Source organism: Equus przewalskii, chromosome X, assembly GCF_037783145.1.
Source record: "Equus przewalskii isolate Varuska chromosome X, EquPr2, whole genome shotgun sequence".
Classification (NCBI taxonomy): Eukaryota; Metazoa; Chordata; class Mammalia; order Perissodactyla; family Equidae; genus Equus; species Equus przewalskii.
Window position 1 is genome coordinate 48,936,104 of NC_091863.1, and position 19,188 is coordinate 48,955,291.

The 19,188-nt window shown below is 39.9% G+C and overlaps 1 protein-coding gene across 20 annotated transcripts in view; it reads right to left on the reverse strand.

The window, feature by feature from the left end:
• The window catches only part of LOC103543242 (ankyrin repeat and SOCS box protein 12), a 183,578-nt gene that overhangs the window by 53,671 nt on the left and 110,719 nt on the right, over window positions 1-19,188 (reverse strand). For 2 of the 20 annotated variants that reach the window (XR_011536120.1, XR_011536122.1), the window contains one exon: window positions 11,441-11,540. The exons of 17 other annotated variants lie outside the window; for them this stretch is intronic. The gene's annotated coding sequence lies outside the window, so the exon portion shown is untranslated. Of the gene's footprint in view, window positions 1-11,440; window positions 11,541-19,188 lie in introns of those variants that run through there. One more of the 20 variants, XM_070605647.1, reaches the window with a different exon arrangement.

A 19,188-nucleotide genomic window follows, 5' to 3' on the forward strand; every position in this document is an offset into this window, starting at 1 on the left:
ACATGAATAGCCTAGATGAAATGGATAAATTCTGAAAAAGATACAAGCTACCAAGACTGAATCATGAAGAAATAGAAAATCTGAACAAACTATACCTAGTAAGGATACTGAATGAATAATCAAAAACCTCCCAACAAAGAAAAGCCCAGGACCAGTAGGCTCAATGGTGAATTCTAACACACATTTAAAGAAGAATTAACACTAATCATCTTCAAACTCTTCCAAAAAATTTAAGAGGAGGAAACCTTTCCTATCTCATTCTATGAGGCCGGTATTACCCTAATATCAAAGCCAGAAAAAGATATTACAAGAAAAGAAAACTACAGACCAATGTCTCTTATAAATATTGATGCCAATTCTTCAAGAAAGTACTAGCAAACAGCATTCAACAGCATAATAAAAGGATTATACACCATAACCAGGTAGAATTTACTCCTAGTATGCAAGAATGGTTCAACATATATAAAATCAATCCATGTAATATACCACATTAACCAAATGATGGGGAAAAAATACATGATCATCAGAAAAAGCATTTGACAAATTTCAACAACCTTTCATGATAAAAAACACTCAAGAGGCCAGCCCAGTGGCATAGTCGTTAAGTCTGTGCACTCCACTTTGGCGGCACAGGATGTGAGGGTTCGGATCCTGGGCATGAACTTACACACTGCTTATCAAGCCATACTGTGGTGGTATCCCACATAAAAAAATAGAGAAAGATTGTCACAGATGTTAGTTCAGGGCCAATATTCCTCAAGCAAAAAGAGAAAGATTGGCAACAGATGTTAGCTCAGGGCCAATCTTCCTCACCAAAAAAACCAAACCAACAAAAAAAAAAAACACTCAACATACTAGGAATAGAAGGACAGCACCTCAACACAATAAAGGTCATACATAAATGGTAAAAGACTGAAAGCATTTCCTCTAAAATCAGGAACAAGACACGGATGCCTACTCTTGCTACTTTGGTTTAAAGTAGTCTACATCAAAATTAAAAACTTTTGTACATCAAAGGACACAATCAATAGACTGAAAAGGCAACCTACAGAATAGGAGAGAATATTTGCAAATCATATATCAGGTAAGGAGTTAATATCTAGAATATATAAAGAACTCATACAAATCAAAAACAACAAAATATACAACTTGATTAAAAAATCAGCAAAGGACTTGAATAGACATTTTTCCAAAGGAAGAGATACAAATGGGCAGTAAGTACATGAAAAGATGATCAACATCACTAATCATTATGGAAATGCAAATTAAAACCACACTGAGATATCACCTCATACCCATTAGGATGGCAACTATTTGGAAAACAAAACAGAAAATAACCTGTGTTGACAAAAACGTGGAACAATTGGAACTCTTTTCCATCATTGGTGAGAATGTAAAATGGTACAGCCGCTATGGATACCATTACGGTGGTTCTTCAAAAAATTAAAAATAGACTTACCATATGATCCATCAATTCCACTTCTCAGTATATATCCACAAAATTTGAAAGTAGGGCCTCAAAAATATACTTTTACAACAATGTTCATAGCAGCATTATTCAAAAGAGCCAAAAGGTGAAAGTTGCCCAAGTGTCCATGGGCAGAGGAATGGATAAACAAAATGTGGTATATACAATCAATGAAATACTTTTCAGCCTTAAAAAGGAAGGAAATTCTGACACATGCTACCACATGGGTGAACCATGAGGACATTATACTAAGTGAAATAAGCCAGACACAAAAAGACAGATAATCTATGGTTCTACTTAGACGAGTTATCTAGAGTAGTCAAATTAAAAAAGACAGAAAGTAGAATGGTGGTTGTCAGGGGATGGGGTGAAGGGGAAATAGAGAGTTGTTTAATGGGTATAGAGTTTCAAGTTTGTAAAATGAAAAATTTCTGGAGATTGATTGCACAACAATGCAAATATACTTAACACTGTACACATAAAATGGTTAAGATGGTAAATTTTATGTTATGTGTATTTTACCACAATTAAAAAAAAGAAATAATAGGGAGTGATCCCATGAACCCTTTACCCAGTTTCCCCAATAGATAGTGTTATACAATATCACAACCAGGATAATGATACTGATACAGTCAAGATAGTAACAATTCTCTCACTATAAGGAGTACTGCTGTTGTCCTTTTATAGCCACACCTACCTCCCTTCCCTCTATCCCTCTACCCTGTTCTTAACCCCTTGTAACCATTAACCATTAATTTTCTCTTCTCAAGAAATTTATATAAATGGAAGCACACAGTATGTAACATTTTGAGATTAGCTTTTAAAATTCAGCATAATTCTCTGCAAGGCGTTGCATGTATCAATAGTTCATTCTTTATTGCTGAATAATATTCCATGGTTTGTTTAATTGTGAACAATTTACATGCTGAAGGACATTTGGGTTTTTTCAGTTTTTGGCTATTATGAATAAAATTGCTATGAACATCAGTGTACAGGTTTTTGTGCGAACAAAAGTTTTCATTTTTCTGGGATATATGCCCAGGAGTGCAACTGTTGGATCATATGGTAGTTGCATGTTTAGGTTTTTAATAACCGAAAAACTTTTCCAGAGTGGCTGTACTATCTTACATTACTGTTATATAAATGAGCCAAAGGTGGCCTGTGCATATTGGCCCTATGTTGTTCTTCATAGCAGGCTTGGAGCTGTTAGTTGAAAGGCCCACCAGTGCCAAACTCAAATCTTTACCCATCCAATTGTTTTAATCATAGCCCAAATAAGCAGTTTTTACCCAATTAAAGCCTACTTGCTTTGGATACCCTGTGAAACTGCACCCAGTATCTGTTAGCCATAGATAAGATAAATCTTGGGGCAATAACTGAACAGGTGCTCCAAACGACCAGGCATGTATTGGGTCCTGCTAGAGGGTACTTCTCACCAGGACACTGCCTGAAGACTAGGTAGAAACTTAAACTCCTGGGGGAGATGAGATGGAGGGGAGGACCCTATGGAAGAGGACAGGTGCCCATTAGAGGGAAAGGCGCACAATACCATCATGATACTGAGGACAATAATTTATCCTGTTTTCCTGGTAACCACTTGCAAAGTAAAAAAGATAGAAAAGGCATAAGGGGAGGGCCAAGAAGGAGGGGCTGGTTCTCAGTTGGAGGAGGAGACATGTTCTCTCTCTTGTCCTGAGAGCCAGTCTCTTCTTAAAGATCTAACCCTGGAACCAAGTATAAAAGGGGCTGCCTGGCTATATAGAACAAATCTGGTGAGGAACAAGCTTCACCTAACAGAGGCTGAAATTAAACAATTGGTCGCCATAGTTCAGAATGGAAAAATGGTCTGAAAGATGGGAATGACCCACAGAGAAGGCTTTGGACCCCATTCCACATATTCCTTGTTGATGTAAACTTTTATGGCTTGGAGGGCTTCCCATTCTATGTTAGGCCTCATAAAGACCTGGACTATCAATGGAAAATATCAGCTGGGGATGTTGGAGTGGGCTTATCAGGCAATAGATGGATGCAGTATGGCATGCAGTATGATGATTTGGCAAGTCCAGAGGTGACTGAATTGAGTCCTGAGTTTATCCAGTTATTTCTCAAGAGGGCTCCTGATAAGTATAAGTCCTTATTATGGGCCATGATAGTTAATGCTAAAATAATTCAAGAAGTCATAACTGCCCTATATTTAATAGAAATTCATGAATGATAAACTCAGAGTCAAGTATTGCTTGTTAATTCTACAAACAATACCCTATCTTGCCTAAATAAAAATTGCTATCAACAGTGATGCCTCTCTTCTCGAGGCCAAAGAAACCACCTATAACCAGGTACCAGATTAAGCATGAACTGTGAGATGAACAAGAGTGGTTATATTGGATCCTAAGGGACAAGGGGGATCCAAATTGGATGATTTCTGGGAAATTGGTGAAGCAATTACATTATTTACTAGGGGTAGACTACAATCCTTGGTAGGCATCATCTCCAAAGACAGACTGCCCTTTGAAGCCTACCCCTGATCTCCTCCAGTGACAGGCACCTGCCCTCACATATGGATCTGGAAGTCACAGAAAGGGCTGTTGCAGAAGCTGGCCCCTTCTAGCAGACAATCATCCTTTTACCATATTAACTATAGTTTGGGCTCCAAAAACTAAACACCACTGGCTAGCTCTGTTTGACACAGTTGCCCAAATCTCCCTAATCCAAGGAATCACTCACGCTTTATAGGGACCCCCATACCCCTTACCCCAAGCAAGAGGTGATCAGCTTGGCCCAGTTCAACAAAAAGATGCTTCCATCCTGGTTGTATCCCCTAACCCCCACCAAGACCATCCCTTTTTCCATTATTGGAATGGATCTCTTCAGTCCGCAAGTACCTCATGGAACAAGCCTAAGGTTTTTCACACTATTGGTGGGCACAGCATGGTGGAAATCAGTTAGCCTTCCCTCACCAGTGCAGGTGGTAAATATGACACAGTGCTGGCTAAGGCAAGGCACTGAAGGATTACAGCCTATCAAAGCTGACTTAGTTGGGGCTGGCCCAGTAGCACAGTGGTTAAGTTTGTGCACTCCACTTTGGTGGCCCAGGGTTAGCAGGTTAGGACCCCAGGCACGGACCTAGCACCACTTGTCAAGCCATGCTGTGGTGGCATCCCACATAAAGTAGAGGAAGATTGGCACAGATGTTAGCTCAGCGATAATCTTCCTCAAGCAAAAAGAGGAAGATTGGCAACAGATGTTAGCTCAGGGCCAATCTTCCTCACAAAAAAAAGGAAAAAGCTGACTGACTTAAAGAAGGGATAGTAATTCCTATTATCTCATCTTTCAATTCACTGTTATGGCCTGTGCTATAAAGCCACTACTAATAAGTGAAGGCTAACTATAAATTATAGAGAGCTGAACAAGGCTGTTCCCTTTATTTTTTTATTTTTTAAAGATTTTATATTTTCCTTTTTCTCCCCAAAGCCCCCCGGTACATAGTTGTGTATTCTTCGTTGTGGGTTCTTCTAGTTGTGACATGTGGGATGCTGCCTCAGCGTGGTCTGATGAGCAGTGCCATGTCCGCGCCTAGGATTCGAACTAACGAAACACTGGGCCGCCTGCAGCGGAGCGCGCGAACTTAACCACTCAGCCACGGGGCCAGCCCCAAGGCTGTTCCCTTTATTAGAGCAACACTACCAGATATCTTCACCTTAACCTTCAAAGCACCGTAGATAAATGGTTTGGAATTATAGACTTGACTAACAAGTTCTATTCACCAAAAGTTTTTCAGGAGAGTCAACCACAATTTACTTTCAACTTTGAGGGTCAAAGTATATCTTTTCTTGGTTGCCTATAGGATATGTAAATAACCCTCTGATCATACATGTGCTTTGCAGACAGGACTTAGATGCCTGCTCCACATCCCACTAGAAATTTGGCTATGCCATTTCGTTGATGACACCATCCTCACTGGACCTGACCAAGACTCTGTCTCACAGGACATTGCAACTTCAAGCAAACACCTCACTGACAGGGGATGGGCAAATGCCCTGCATAAGGTACAAGATCTCTTCAAATCTGTTTAATTTTGAGGCTACATTTTAAATTCAGAAGGGTGAACTATTTCCAATCTGGTAAAGGACAAGCTCCTAGTGCTTCAACCTCCCATATTGGTAAAGAAGGTCGAACATTCGATAGGAATTTTGGATTCTGGCTACAACATATTCCTTATCTCCACTATTGGCTGGTCCCCATCTATCAAGTCACCTGTAAGTCTTCTACTTTTCAGTGAGGATCTGGGCAATAACTGGTACTAGATAAACTAAATTGCTTACAGTTATTACAAAATCTGCTGGGCCTACAATGGTCACTGTTAATAAAGACTTGGGAAACACTGGAGGGAAACTGACACCCAAAGTTACCCTTCTGAGGGGTCCTAAAAACCATACATACCCCACCTTATGGAAGACGGGAATGATAATAAGGAGCCTAGTAGAAAAGCTAACCTGGGAGGAAATTTATTGGTTTGGTCACACTACTACCTCCCAAGGGGCCATCATGAGGCTATTAAAGCTATACAAATGGCTATCCTAGAAGTTTCCCCAAGAACAGAGGTAATGGCGCAGGAGGTCCCCCACTGAAACACAGCAATGTTGTGATAAACAGTGAAAAAAATAGGCTAAATGTACAATACAATTGATGTCTACTTTTGAAATAATGTCGGCCACCTGTGAGGATCCCATATGTGAATGCCCCATAGTTCAGGATCTAATTTGGTGTGTGGCTAAATTAACAACTTAAAAAAAAAACTCTGAGAGTACCTGTGAAGCTTATCCCACAGTCATGGAAACACAGTGATTTTATCCACCATTGGCAACTGGCAAGAAATTCAAACACCAATGTATACCAATCTGAAAAAGGAGGAACATACAATTGTCCACCAAATCAAACCTGCATATAGACTTATCCACAGAAATACATAAGATGGCAAATTTATCCACATGCTTGGCTTGCTTCCACCAAGCTGATTTTCTACATATAGCATCATAACTTTCTCCTAGCCTAGCTCTCCCATAAACCTCACTTATCAAGATGAGTGTATTCTCCTCAATACCCAACAACATCAACACCCAACAACAAAATCCAAAGGCTTATCTCATATAAATATGTGGGCGATGGTGAACTGAAACCATAACTAATTTAGATGACCCAGGTGCTCAATACAAAGTGGATAATACACATGCTTAATTGACTATAACATTATAAGCATCTAAGTCGAACTAGAAAACTGAGGCAGGTTCATAGCCCATCCTACAGCCATACTTGTAGCAGTGCCCAAGCAGGGAGCTCATGCAGCCCACCTGCAGAGCTGAGCCAGTGGCCCTAACTGGCCAGGGAGCTCAGTGGGAAAATCTTCCTGGTTTGGGGCACTAGCCCCAGCAAGCCAAGATGGCCAAGGCTCCTTCTGCAGCCACACCTACGTAGGGATCCAAATTCAAAGGCTTCTCTGATGCTGAATATAGCCCCCAATCCTGCCTGACCAGGAAGCCTAACCAGAGAACTCAGGTAGCTATAGACTCCATCCTAAAGCCATGCTTGCACAGGGAACCAAGCCAGCAGACCCACCAAATTGTGAGGTATAGCCTCTGGCCCTGAATAGCCAAGGAGACTTAACAGTGACCATGGACAGCCTCAGAACCCACCCTATGGTACCTGCAGGCCACTGAGCCCATCCTACAGCCCTGCCCTAAAGCAGAGCCCAGCCTACAGCCTTGCCCAATTGCTGAACATAGCCTGCAGCCTCGCCCAAGCAGGGAGCCCAGCCAGTGAATCCACCCAATCCTAGAGCATAGCCTGCAGCTCCACCTGATGAGTTCAGCCCTAACAGTGATCCTGCCCAACTGCAGAACACAGTCTCTAGTCCATTCCACCTGTGGGATACAGTTGTTGGCCCCACTTGATCAAAGAGCCCAGGCAGAAAACTTGCTAAACAGTGGAGCACAGCCAGCAGCATACCTGATTGCCAAGCCCAGCCTATGGCCTGCCTAACTTTGGGGCACAGTCTGCATCCCAGCCTACTTGCAGAGCACAGCCTGAGTCCCTGTCCAACAACAAAGCGCCCTGCCTGCAGCCCCACCTAAACACAGAATCTATCCAGCAGCACCATCAGGTTGGGGATCACAGCCTAAGACTCTACACCAACCAGGACTGATTGTGGAGCCAAGCCCATAGCCCTGCCCAACTGAAGAATTCAACTAGTGAAATCACACTAACAGGGAACACAGTCAGTGACATTGGTCAACCAGAGGTGATTTCAGAACCCACCTAATGTCCCCACCTGACCAAGGAGCCCAACCAGCAATGCCCACTGAACGGGGAGAAAAACCAGTGGTCATGCTTCAACATGGAGCTCAGCCAGAAAGCTCACCCAACCATGGAGCTAAGCCAGCAGCACCACCCCTGCTCTCCAGACTGAAAGCACAGGCAGTGGCCTTGCCCAAATAGAGACCCAAGCAGGAAGCCCCACCTGCCAAAAGATGCTATCAGCTGACCCATCCAGAACCCCAAGATGTGCTGACTCGTGAAGAAATGCCTGTGCTGAAGCAAATATGTGAAGTCTGGAAGAGGAGACTGTGTACTCAAATGTGCAGATGCCAATGAAAGGAATCAAGGATCATTAAGAATCAGGCAAACATGACACCACCAAAGGAAATTAATAATACTCCAATAACTGACCCTAAAGAAATGAAGATCTCTGAGCTGTCTCACAAAAAGTTCAGAATAATCCTTTTTAAAAAATTCAGTGAACAGCAAGAACACACAGACAACTAAACAAAAATAGGAAAACAATTCATGAAACAAAAGAAATTCAACAAAGAAATCGAAATCATAAGAAAAACAGAAATCATAGGGCTAAAAAATACAATACCTAAACTGAAGCATTCAACAGAGCTTCAACAGCAGAGTTGACTAAGAATAAGAAAAAAATCAATGAATACAAAGATAAGTCAAATGAAATCATCCAGTCAGATGAGCAAAAAGAAAAAAGAATGAGAAAGAGTGAAGAAAATACATGGGACTTATGGGACACAACCAAAAGAAACAATAAATGTGGAGGCCGGCCCCGTGGCCGAGTGGTTAAGTTCACGCACTCCGCTTGGGCGGCCCAGGGTTTGGCCGGTTCAGATCCTGGGAGCGGACATGGCACCGTTCATCGGGCCATGCTGAGGCAGTGTCCCACGTGCCACAACTAGGAGGACCCACAACTAAAAATATACAGCTTGGTACTGGGGGGCTTTGGGGAGAAAAAGGAAAAATAAAATCTTAAAAAAAAAGAAACAATAAATGCATTATGGGAATCCCAGAAGGATAAGAGAAAGAGAAAGGGACAGAAAGTATATTTAAAGGGATAAAGGGAGAAACTTCCCAAATATAGCAAGAGAAATGGACATACAGATTCATGAGGTCCAAAGGCCCCTAAAACGCTTGAATCCTTTTGACAACAAAAGCAAAGGCAACAAAAGCTAAAATAGACAAGTGGGACTACATCAGACTAAAAAGCTTCTGTACAGCAAAGGAAACCATCAACAAAATGAAAAGGGAACCTAAAGAATGAAGGAAATATTTGCAAACCACCTATCTGATAAGGAGTTAATATCCAAAATACATAAGGAACTCACACAACTCAACAGCAAAAGCCAAATGATCCAATTAAAAAATGGGCAGAGGATTTGAATAGAAATTTTTCCAAAGAAGATATACAAGTAGCCAATAGGTACATGAAAAGGTGCTCAACATCACTAATCATCAGGAAAATGCAATTCACAACCACAATGAGCTATTACCTCACACGTGTTACAATGGCTATCATTAAGAAGATAACAAGTGCTGGCAAGGATGTGGGAAAAAGAGAATCCTTGTACACTGTTAGGGAGAATGTAAATTGGTATAGGCACTATGGAAAACAGTATGGAAGTTCCTCAAAAAATTAAAAATAGAACAATCATGTTATCCAGCAATTCCACTTCTGGGTATATATCTGAGAGAAATTAAATCACTATTTCAAAGAAATATCTACACCCCTATGTTTACTGCAGCATTATTTAAAATAGCCAAGGTACAGAAACAACCTAAGTGCCCATCAGTGGATGAAGGTATAAAGAATTGTGGTAAATATATATATATATATAATGGACTATTATTCAGTGATACAAAAGAAGGAAATCCTGACAATTGAAACAACATTGATGGACTTTGAGAGTATTCTGCTAAGTGATCTAAGTCAGACAACGAAAGACAAATACTGTATCATCTCACTAAAATGTGGAATCTTAAAAAAAGTCAAACTTACACCTAAAACTAATATACTATGTCAATTATATCTCAAGTTAAAAAAAAAGAAATGGGAAAACAACTTGAATAGACATTTCTTCAAAGAAAATATACAAATGGCTAATAATTACATGAAAAGAGGCTCAATATCAGTAATCATTAGGTAAATGCAAATCAAAACAACGAGATATCACTTCACTCCAATTTGGATGGCTATTAGTAAACAAACAAAAACGAGAAAATAACAAGCATTGATGAGGATGTTGAGAAATTGTACACTGCAGGTAGGAATGTAAAATAGTGCAGCCACTATGGAAAACAGTATGGCAGTTCCTCAAAAAAAAAAAAATAGAATTACCATATGATCCAGCAATTTCACTTGTGGGTATATGCAGAAAGGAATTGAAAGTAAGGACTCAAAAACTTATTTGTACAACCATGTCCATAGCAGCATCCTTCACAACAAGTGAAAGCAACCCTTGTGTCCATCAAGAGATAAACTGATAAACAAAATGTCATATATATATATTCATATATACACACACACCCATATATATATATATACACAATGGAATATTATTCATCCTTAAAAGGTAGAAAATTCTGATCCATGCTACAGTATGGATGAACCCTGAAGACATTACACTGAGTAAAATAAGCCAGTCACAACAGGGCAAATACTGTATGATTCCACTTATATAAAGTACCCAGAGTAATCAAATTCATAGACACAGAAAGTAGAATGGTGATTGCCAGAGACTCTCTAGAGGAAGGGGAGAATGGCAAATTACTGTTTAATGGGTACAGAGTTTCAGTTTTACAACATGAAAAAAGTCTTGCTCATGGATGGTGGTGGATGGTTGCACCAGAATGTGAATGTAAATGTCTCTGAAATGTACACTTAAAAATGGTCAAAATGATAAATTTTATGTTAAGCATTTTTTACCACAATATTTTAAATGGGAAAAAAGAAAATACTACAGGGTCTCACAGAATAAATCTGAGGATTCAAATTTGAGAAAAACTTCTTGAAGGGGGCCCCCCACAAATCATTCCTTTTCTTTCTCCTCCCCCTCCCATCCTTTCCATTTCCATGGGATTGTTCACCATTCTCAGTGTTAATTAAGTCCATCTTTTATGTGACTCAAGGCTGTACTCCAGGACACAGCAGAGATTCTTTCAGTGAGATGAAAGCCCACATGGAAACCTAGCCTTTTAAATCCTGCGGTTGTGCTGTGGCAAAAATTGCAATAGAATTAGTCTGAAGGGCTTTGAAAGAAATTTTACCTGCTGTGACTAGAAATGAGTTTTACAAAATTATTTTAGGGAAAATAAACAAACAAAAAACAAACTCATAGAAACAGAGAGCAGGAGTGGCGAGTGGGGAAAATGGGTGAAGATGGTCACAGGGTACAAATACACAGTTATAAAATGAATAGGTTCCAGGGACGTAATATACAACATTGTGACTATAGTTAATAATATTGTATTATATATTTGAAAGTCACAAAAAAGTTGATTTTAAAAGTTCTCACCACACAAGAAAATATTTTAACTATGTGAGGTGATGGATGTGTTAACTAACATTATTATGGTAATCATTTGGAAATATATACATATATAAAATCACTATGTTATACACCTTAAACGTACACAATGTTAGGATCTCATCAAGATGGCGCTGTGAGCAGACGTTGAACTCGCCTCCTCCCATGAAGACAACCAGGTTACAACAATTTTGGGAAGAACCACCCTGGAATGAAAATTGAAAACTGGATAAAAAGAACCCCCACGACAAGGGACAGTCCTGATGAAAGCAGAAGAGGCAGTAACTCCAGCCAGAGAGGAAAAAAGCCACCTTTGGGAGCAGAGGAGCTTTTCAGCTGGCCAGGCGGGAACCACCCTAAGGTACACAGCCCTCCCTGGAGGAGTGAGGTCTGGAGCAGGGGCAATACGGCTATAACCATCCTTCGGACTCAGCCCAACTGAGATGGGGGTCTTACTGTCTGGCTTTGCTGGCTATTAACTGCAGTGAGGACACCCCCAGAAAAGCTAGTGGCTGAAAGACGAAAAGATGCGCGTCTTAAAGGGCCCACGCACAAACTCACTCATTGCAGCAACCTAAAATCACCAGAGAGAAGGCTGACTGTCCTTTGGTGAAACAAGACTCACCTGGTGGGCTCTGGGGTCATCTTGGTGAGAGGAGGGTCCTCTCCGGAGACTGAGACATTGGTGGGGGCCATTGTTCTGAGCTGGTCCAGGCGTGCTGACACAGACCCTGGTGGGGGCCATTGAGGTGCATCCCTTGGGCTGTTAGCCCAGGGGTCTGCCACACCCACTAGAGCACAGATTTAATCCAGTTCAGCCAGGGCAGGCAACCCGCCCTAGGGACTGGCCCCACCTAACAGCAAGCCCTCAGGCTACTTTTCAGCCTGCATTGACTGAGTGCCTTGATCCTCTACAGGCAGGCAAGGGTGTCTGGCTCTGTGGGGCAGGGCTTGTGTGAGGACCAGGTGAACTGTGGGGGGCATTGGGGCAGAGGTGGGGGCCTCTGCAGTGTGGCGTTGGGTTATGCTCCAGGGGTTTGAGAAGTGTGCATGGACCAGGACTGTGTTGACAGTGTATGTGGTCCAGTGGGGGGTGAGGCTTATCAGTGGCAGAAGACTTGTGATTCACAAATAGCCATAAAAAAGATCAGCCCCACCTTCCAAAGCCTGAAACAATTGAGTGCCCCCATGCCAAGGGCTAGCCCTACTCAGCTGCACTCCTAAGAGAACTGACAACAGCCTTGTTGGCTTTAGGCCTATCACAACTTTATGCCCCTGAGCCTAGCAACCAGCTACACTGGGTACCAACCCAATTAAGAGGACAATGGCAATAAGAGTGTTCTGATAGACTTTGTAGCCAACAGTGCTGAGGCCCCTCCAAACTGGATTTACAAACAGCTGGCCAGGGAAGGAAAGATCAGACTCCCTGGGTACCTGAAGTGGGAACAACCCTGCCACAGCAGAAGAACACAAGTAGCCCACAAAGGGGTCACTCCTGGTTCTTAGTGTCTGGTGACGAGAGGGAAGCACACTGCTGGGCCTCATAAGGCATCTCATACGTAAGGCCACTTCTCCAAGATCAGGAGACATAGCCGACTCACCTAGTACAAAGAAAATAGCACAGAGAAAGAGGCATAATGAGGAGGCAAAGGAATACTTTCCAAGCAAGGGAACACTACAAAACACCAGAAAAAGAACTAAGTGAAACAGAAACTAGCGACCTCCTCGACAAAAAATTCAAACAAAATATAATGGAGATGCTCACAGATATGCGGAGAAGAATGGATGAACACAGTGAGCACATCAGCAAAGAACTGGAAGATATTAAAAAAAACCAATCAGAAATGAAGAATACAATACTCGAAATGAGAAATTCACTAGAGGGACTCAATAGCAGAGTAGAGGAAGCAGAAGAATGGATCAGCGAGCTAGATGAAAGACTAGAGGAAATCACCCAAGCAGAACAGAAAAGAGAAAAAAGAATTAGACAGAATGAGAACAGTGTAAGGGAACTCTGGGACAATATCAAGCGTGCTAACATTCGGAATATAGGGGTCCCAGAAGGAGAAGAGAGAGACAAAGGGGCAGAAAATTTACTTGTTGAAATAATAGAGGAAAATTTTCCTAAGCTGAGGAAGGAAACAGACATCCAAGTTCAGGAAGCACAGAAAGCTCCAAACAAGAGAAGCCCAAAGAGGCCCACACCAAGACATATCGTAATCAAAATGTCTAAAATTAAAGACAAAGAGAGAATCCTAAAAGCAGCAAGAGAAAGGCCACAAGTGACATATAAAGGGAAGCCCATCAGCCTGTCAGTGGACTTTCCAGTCGAGACCCTACAGGCAAGAAGAGAATGGCATGACATATTTAAAGTGCTAAAAGGAAAAAACCTACAACCAAGAATACTCTATCCATCAAGGCTGTCATTCAGAATGGAAGGAGAGATAAAGAGCTTCCCAGACAAGCAAAAGTTAAAGGAGTTTATCACCAAGAAACCAGTTCTTCAAGAAATGCTGAAGGGACCTATATAAGTGGGAAAGAATGACCATGAATAGAGATTAAAAAAATTATCAAAAAACCCAAAACAACAACAACAAAAAACAGGCAATAAAATCACTTGTAAGGTAAAAGTATAGTAAAGGCAGCAGATCAACTACTTGTGAAGATAATATGAAGGTTAAAAGACAAATGTACTAGAATCACCTATTTCAATGATAAGAGGGTAATGGATAGACACACACTAAACAAAGGACTATATATGATGTGAAAAACATATAATGTGGGAGGAGGGGAGTGAAAAAGTAGAGCTTTTAGAAAGAGGTCAAGCTAAAGAGTCTATCTACTCAATATAGACTGTTATATGCATAGTATATTAAATAGGATCCTCATGGTAACCACAAACCAGAAACCTATAACAAGCAGGAAAAAAAGTAAAAGAAATCAAACATATTACTAAAGATAGCCATCAAACCTCAAGGGAAGAGAGCAAGAGAAAAAGAAAGGAACTGAGAAGAACTACTAAAATACCCAAAAAGAAGAAAAAGTGAGAAAATGGCAATAAATACATATTTATCAATAGCTACTTTAAATGTCAATGGACTAAATGCTCCAATCAAGTGCCATAGGGTGGCCAACTGGATAAAAAAAACAAGATACTTGTATATGCTGCATACAAGAGACACACTTCAGAACTAGAGACACTCACAAATTGAAAGTGAAAGGATGGAAAAAGATATTCCATGCAAATGGCAAAGAAAATAAAGCAGGGGTAGCAATACTTATATCAGACAAAATAGACTTTAAATCAAAAACTGTAATAAGAGACAAAGATGGGCACTACATAATGATAAAGGGAACAATCCAACAAGAAGATATAACACTTGTAAATATCTACACACCCAACATAGGAGCACCTAAATATATAAAGCAATTATTAACAGACATAAGAGGAGAAATAGACAGTAACACAATAATAGTAGGGGACTTTAACACTCCACTTACACCAATGGATAGATCATCCAAACAGAAGATCAAGAAGGAAACACTTGCCTTAAAGGATACATTAGACCAGGTGGACTTAGTAGAGATGTACAGAACATTCCATCCAAAACCCACAGAATACACATTCTTTTCAAATGCACATGGAACATTCTCCAGGACTGATCACATATTAGGCCACAAAACAAGTCTCAATAAATTTAAGAAGTTCGAAATAATACCATGCATCTTTTCTGACCATAAAGGTATGAAACTGGAAATCAAGTACAGTAAGAAAACCAGAAAAGCCACAAAATGTGGAGATTGAACAAAATGCTACTGAACAATGACTGGGTCAATGAAGAAATCAAAGAAGAAATAAAAAAAGTTCCTGGAGACAAATGAAAATGAAAACATGACATGCCAAAATCTGTGGGATACAGCAAAAGCAGTTCTACAAGGGAAGTTTATAGCAAGTCATGCTTACCTCAGCAAAGAAGAAAAATCCCAAATAGACAATCTAAAAGTGCACCTAAAAGTACTGGAAAAAGAACAACAAACAAAGCCGAAAATCAGCAGAAAGAAGGAAATAATAAAAATCAGAGCAGAAATAAACGAAATAGAGACTAAAAACACAATAGAAAAAATTAGTCAAACCAAGAGCTGGTTCTTCGAAAAGATAAACAAAATTGAAAAGCCCTTAGCTAGACTCACCAAGAAAAAAAAGAGAGAAGACTCAAATTAATAAAATCAGAAATGAAAGAGGAGAGATTACAACAGACACCTCAGAAATACAAAAGATAAGAGAATACTACGAAAAGCTACATGCCCACAAATTGGATAATCTAGAAGAAATTGACAAAGTCTTAGAAACATACAACCTTCCAAAACTGGACCAAGAAGATGTAGAAAATTTGAATAGACTGATCACCAGTAAGGAGATTGAAACAGCAATCAAAAACCTCCCAAAAAATAAAAGCCCAGGACCAGATGGCTTCCCTGGTGAATTCTACCAAACATTCAAAGAAGACTTAATACCTGTCCTTCTCAAACTCTTCCAGAAAATGGAAGAGGAGGGGAGGCTTCCTAACTCCTTCTACGAAGCAAACATTATCCTGATACCAAAACCAGACAAGGATAACACAAAAAAAGAAAATTACAGGCCAATATCACTGATGAACATCGATGCAAAAATCCTCAACAAAATACTAGCAAATCGAATACAACAATACATTAGAAAGATCATACAACATGATCAAGTGGGTTTCATTCCAGGGATGCAGGGATGGTTCAACATCCACAAATCTGTCAACATGATACACCACATTAACAAAATGAAGAATAAAAATCACATGATCATCTCAATAGATGCAGAGAAAACATTTGACAAGATACAGGATCCATTTATGATAAAAACTCTAAATAAAATGGGTATAGAAGGAAAATACCTCACCATAATAATGGGCATATATGACAAACCCACAGCAAATATCATTCTCAATGGAGAAAAACTGAAAGCTATCTCTCTAAGAACAGGAACCAAACAAGGATGCCTACTGTCACCACTCTAATTTAATATAGTATTGGAAGTCCTAGCCAGAGCAATCAGGCAAGAAAAAGAAATAAAAGGGATCCACATTGGAAAAGAAGAAGTGAAACTGTTACTCTTTGCAGACGACATGATTTTATATGTAGAAAACCCTAAAGAGTCAACTAAAAAACTTTTAGAAATAATAAAGGAATACAGTCAGGTTGCGCAATGCAAAATCAATGTACAAAACTCAGTTGCGTTTCTATACAGTAACAACGAAGTAGCAGAAAGAGAAATTAAGAATACAGTCCCATTTACAATTGCAACAAAAAGAATAAGATACCTAGGAATAAACTTAAAGAAAGAGGTGAAAGATCTGTACAATGAAAACTATAAAACATTGTTGAAAGAAATCGAAGAAGACACAAAGAAATGGAAAGATATTCCGTGCTCTTGGATTGGAAGAATTAACATTGTTAAAATGTCCATACTTCCTAAAGCAATCTATAGATTCAACACAATCCCTATCAAAGTTCCAACAACATTTTAACAGAAATAGAACAAAAAATCCTAAAATTTATATGGAACAACAAAAGGCCCTGAATAGCCGAAGGATTCCTGAGAAAAAAGAACAAAGCTGGAGGTATCACACTCCCTGACTTCAAACTGTACTACAAAGCCATAATAACCAAAATAGCCTAGTACTGGCACAAAAAGAGACACACAGATCAATGGAACAAAATTGAGAGCCCAGAAGTAAACCCACACATATATAGACAGCTAATATTCGACAAGGGAGCCAAGAGCATACGATGGAGAAAGGAGAGTCTCTTCAATAAATGGTGTTGGGAAAACTGGACAGCCACATGCAAAAGAATGAAAGTAGACCATTCCCTTACACCACGCACAAAAATCAACTCAAAATGGATTAAAGATTTGAATGTAAGACCCGAAACCATGAGACTTCTAGAAGAAAACATAGGAAGTACGCTCTGACATTGGTCTGAGCAGCATATTTTCAAGTCCCATGTCTGACAGGGCAAGGGAAACAAAAGGAAAAACGAACAAATGGGACTACATCAAACTAAAAAGCTTCTGCACAGCAAAGGAAACCATCAACAAAATGAAAAGACAACCTAACAATTGGGAGAAGATATCTGCAAACCACATATCAGATAAGGGGTTAATATCCAAAATACACAAAGAACTCATACAGCTCAACAACAACAAAAAAAACCCAACAATCCAATTAGAAAATGGGCAAAAGATCTGAACAGAGATTCCTCCAAAGAAGATATACAGATGGCCAATAGGCATATGAAAAGATGCTCAACATCATTAGCTATCAGGGAAACGCAAATCAAAACTACAATGAGGTATCACCTCACTCCGGTCAGAATGGCTATAATTAACAAGACAGGAAACAACAAATGTTGGAGAGGGTGTGGAGAGAAGGGAACCCTTGTTCACTGCTGGTGGCAGTGCAAACTGGTGCAGCCACTATGGAAAGCAGTATGGAGTATCCTCAGAAAATTAAGGATAGATCTACTATATGATCCAGCTATTCCACTGCTGGGTATTCATCCAAAGAACTTGAAAACACAAAGGCATAAAGATACTTGCACTTCTATGTTCATTGCGGCATTATACACAATAGCCAAGACTTGGAAGCAACCTAGTTGCCCATCAAGCAATGAATGGATAAAGAAGATGTGGTATTTATACACGATGGACTACTACTCAGCCATAAGAAATGACGAAATCCAGCCATTTGTGACAACATGGATGGACCTTGAGGGTATTATGCTGAGTGAAATAAGTCAGAGGGAGAAAGCCAAGCACCATATTATCTCCCTCATATGTAGAAGATAAAAATGACAAGAAAAAATCACATAGCATTGGAGATTGGACTGGTGGTTACCATTGGGGAAGGGGGGAAGGGGGAGGGCAAAAGGGGTGATTAGGCTCACATGTGAGGGGATGCACTATAATTAGTGTTCGGTTGGTGAACATGATGTAATATATACAGAATTCGAAATATGATGTACATCCGAAAAAAATAAAAATTCAAAGAAAAAAACAAAAAAAACATACACAATGTTATATGTCAATTATATTTCAATAAATCTGGAAAAAATATGAAAAATACACATTATGCTCCCTAATACCATCTAGAATTGTGAACTGCACTAAGTCATACAAACTTACCTTCAAATAAACTCAAAGAATACAGGCAGAAGAAGGAGCCTGCTTGCCAGGTAAGGGAATAAAATGGCTTTCCTTATCACAACCTCTGCCTTGTTCAACCCTGGACAATATTTCTTCAATTTGGATTTGTCTCAGAATTCCAGTAGATTTTACTCAGATGAGGAATTCCAAGTACTTGTCCCCACAAACCATGCTCCAACTCTCCAATGATGAAAATGAGGTTACCCACTTATACTCCTGGTACTGAGCACTACGGCATCACTAATTTTGGGAGCAATAGAAGCAGCATAAGTATGGAATACAACACAGTAATTAAAAGAAACACAGATAGCCACTTCCAAGGAATTATCCACATGAATTTAACAAATGGACCAGAGAACTGGAACTCCTGGCTGAATCTTTTGGAGTCACAGCGATAGATAACTGCATGGCCCTATATTACTTATTACCCACTTGTAGGAGTGGTCAGCACACTTGTTAATATATTTTGTTGCATATGAGTAGATAACACTCACCTAAGTTTTACAGATGGCCAGGGACATGCATCAAAGGATGATAATATCACTATGCTAACTAAACAGATGGCACAAATAAAAGCATTTACTTTTTCTGATCTATTCTCCTGGATTTCCTCCAGT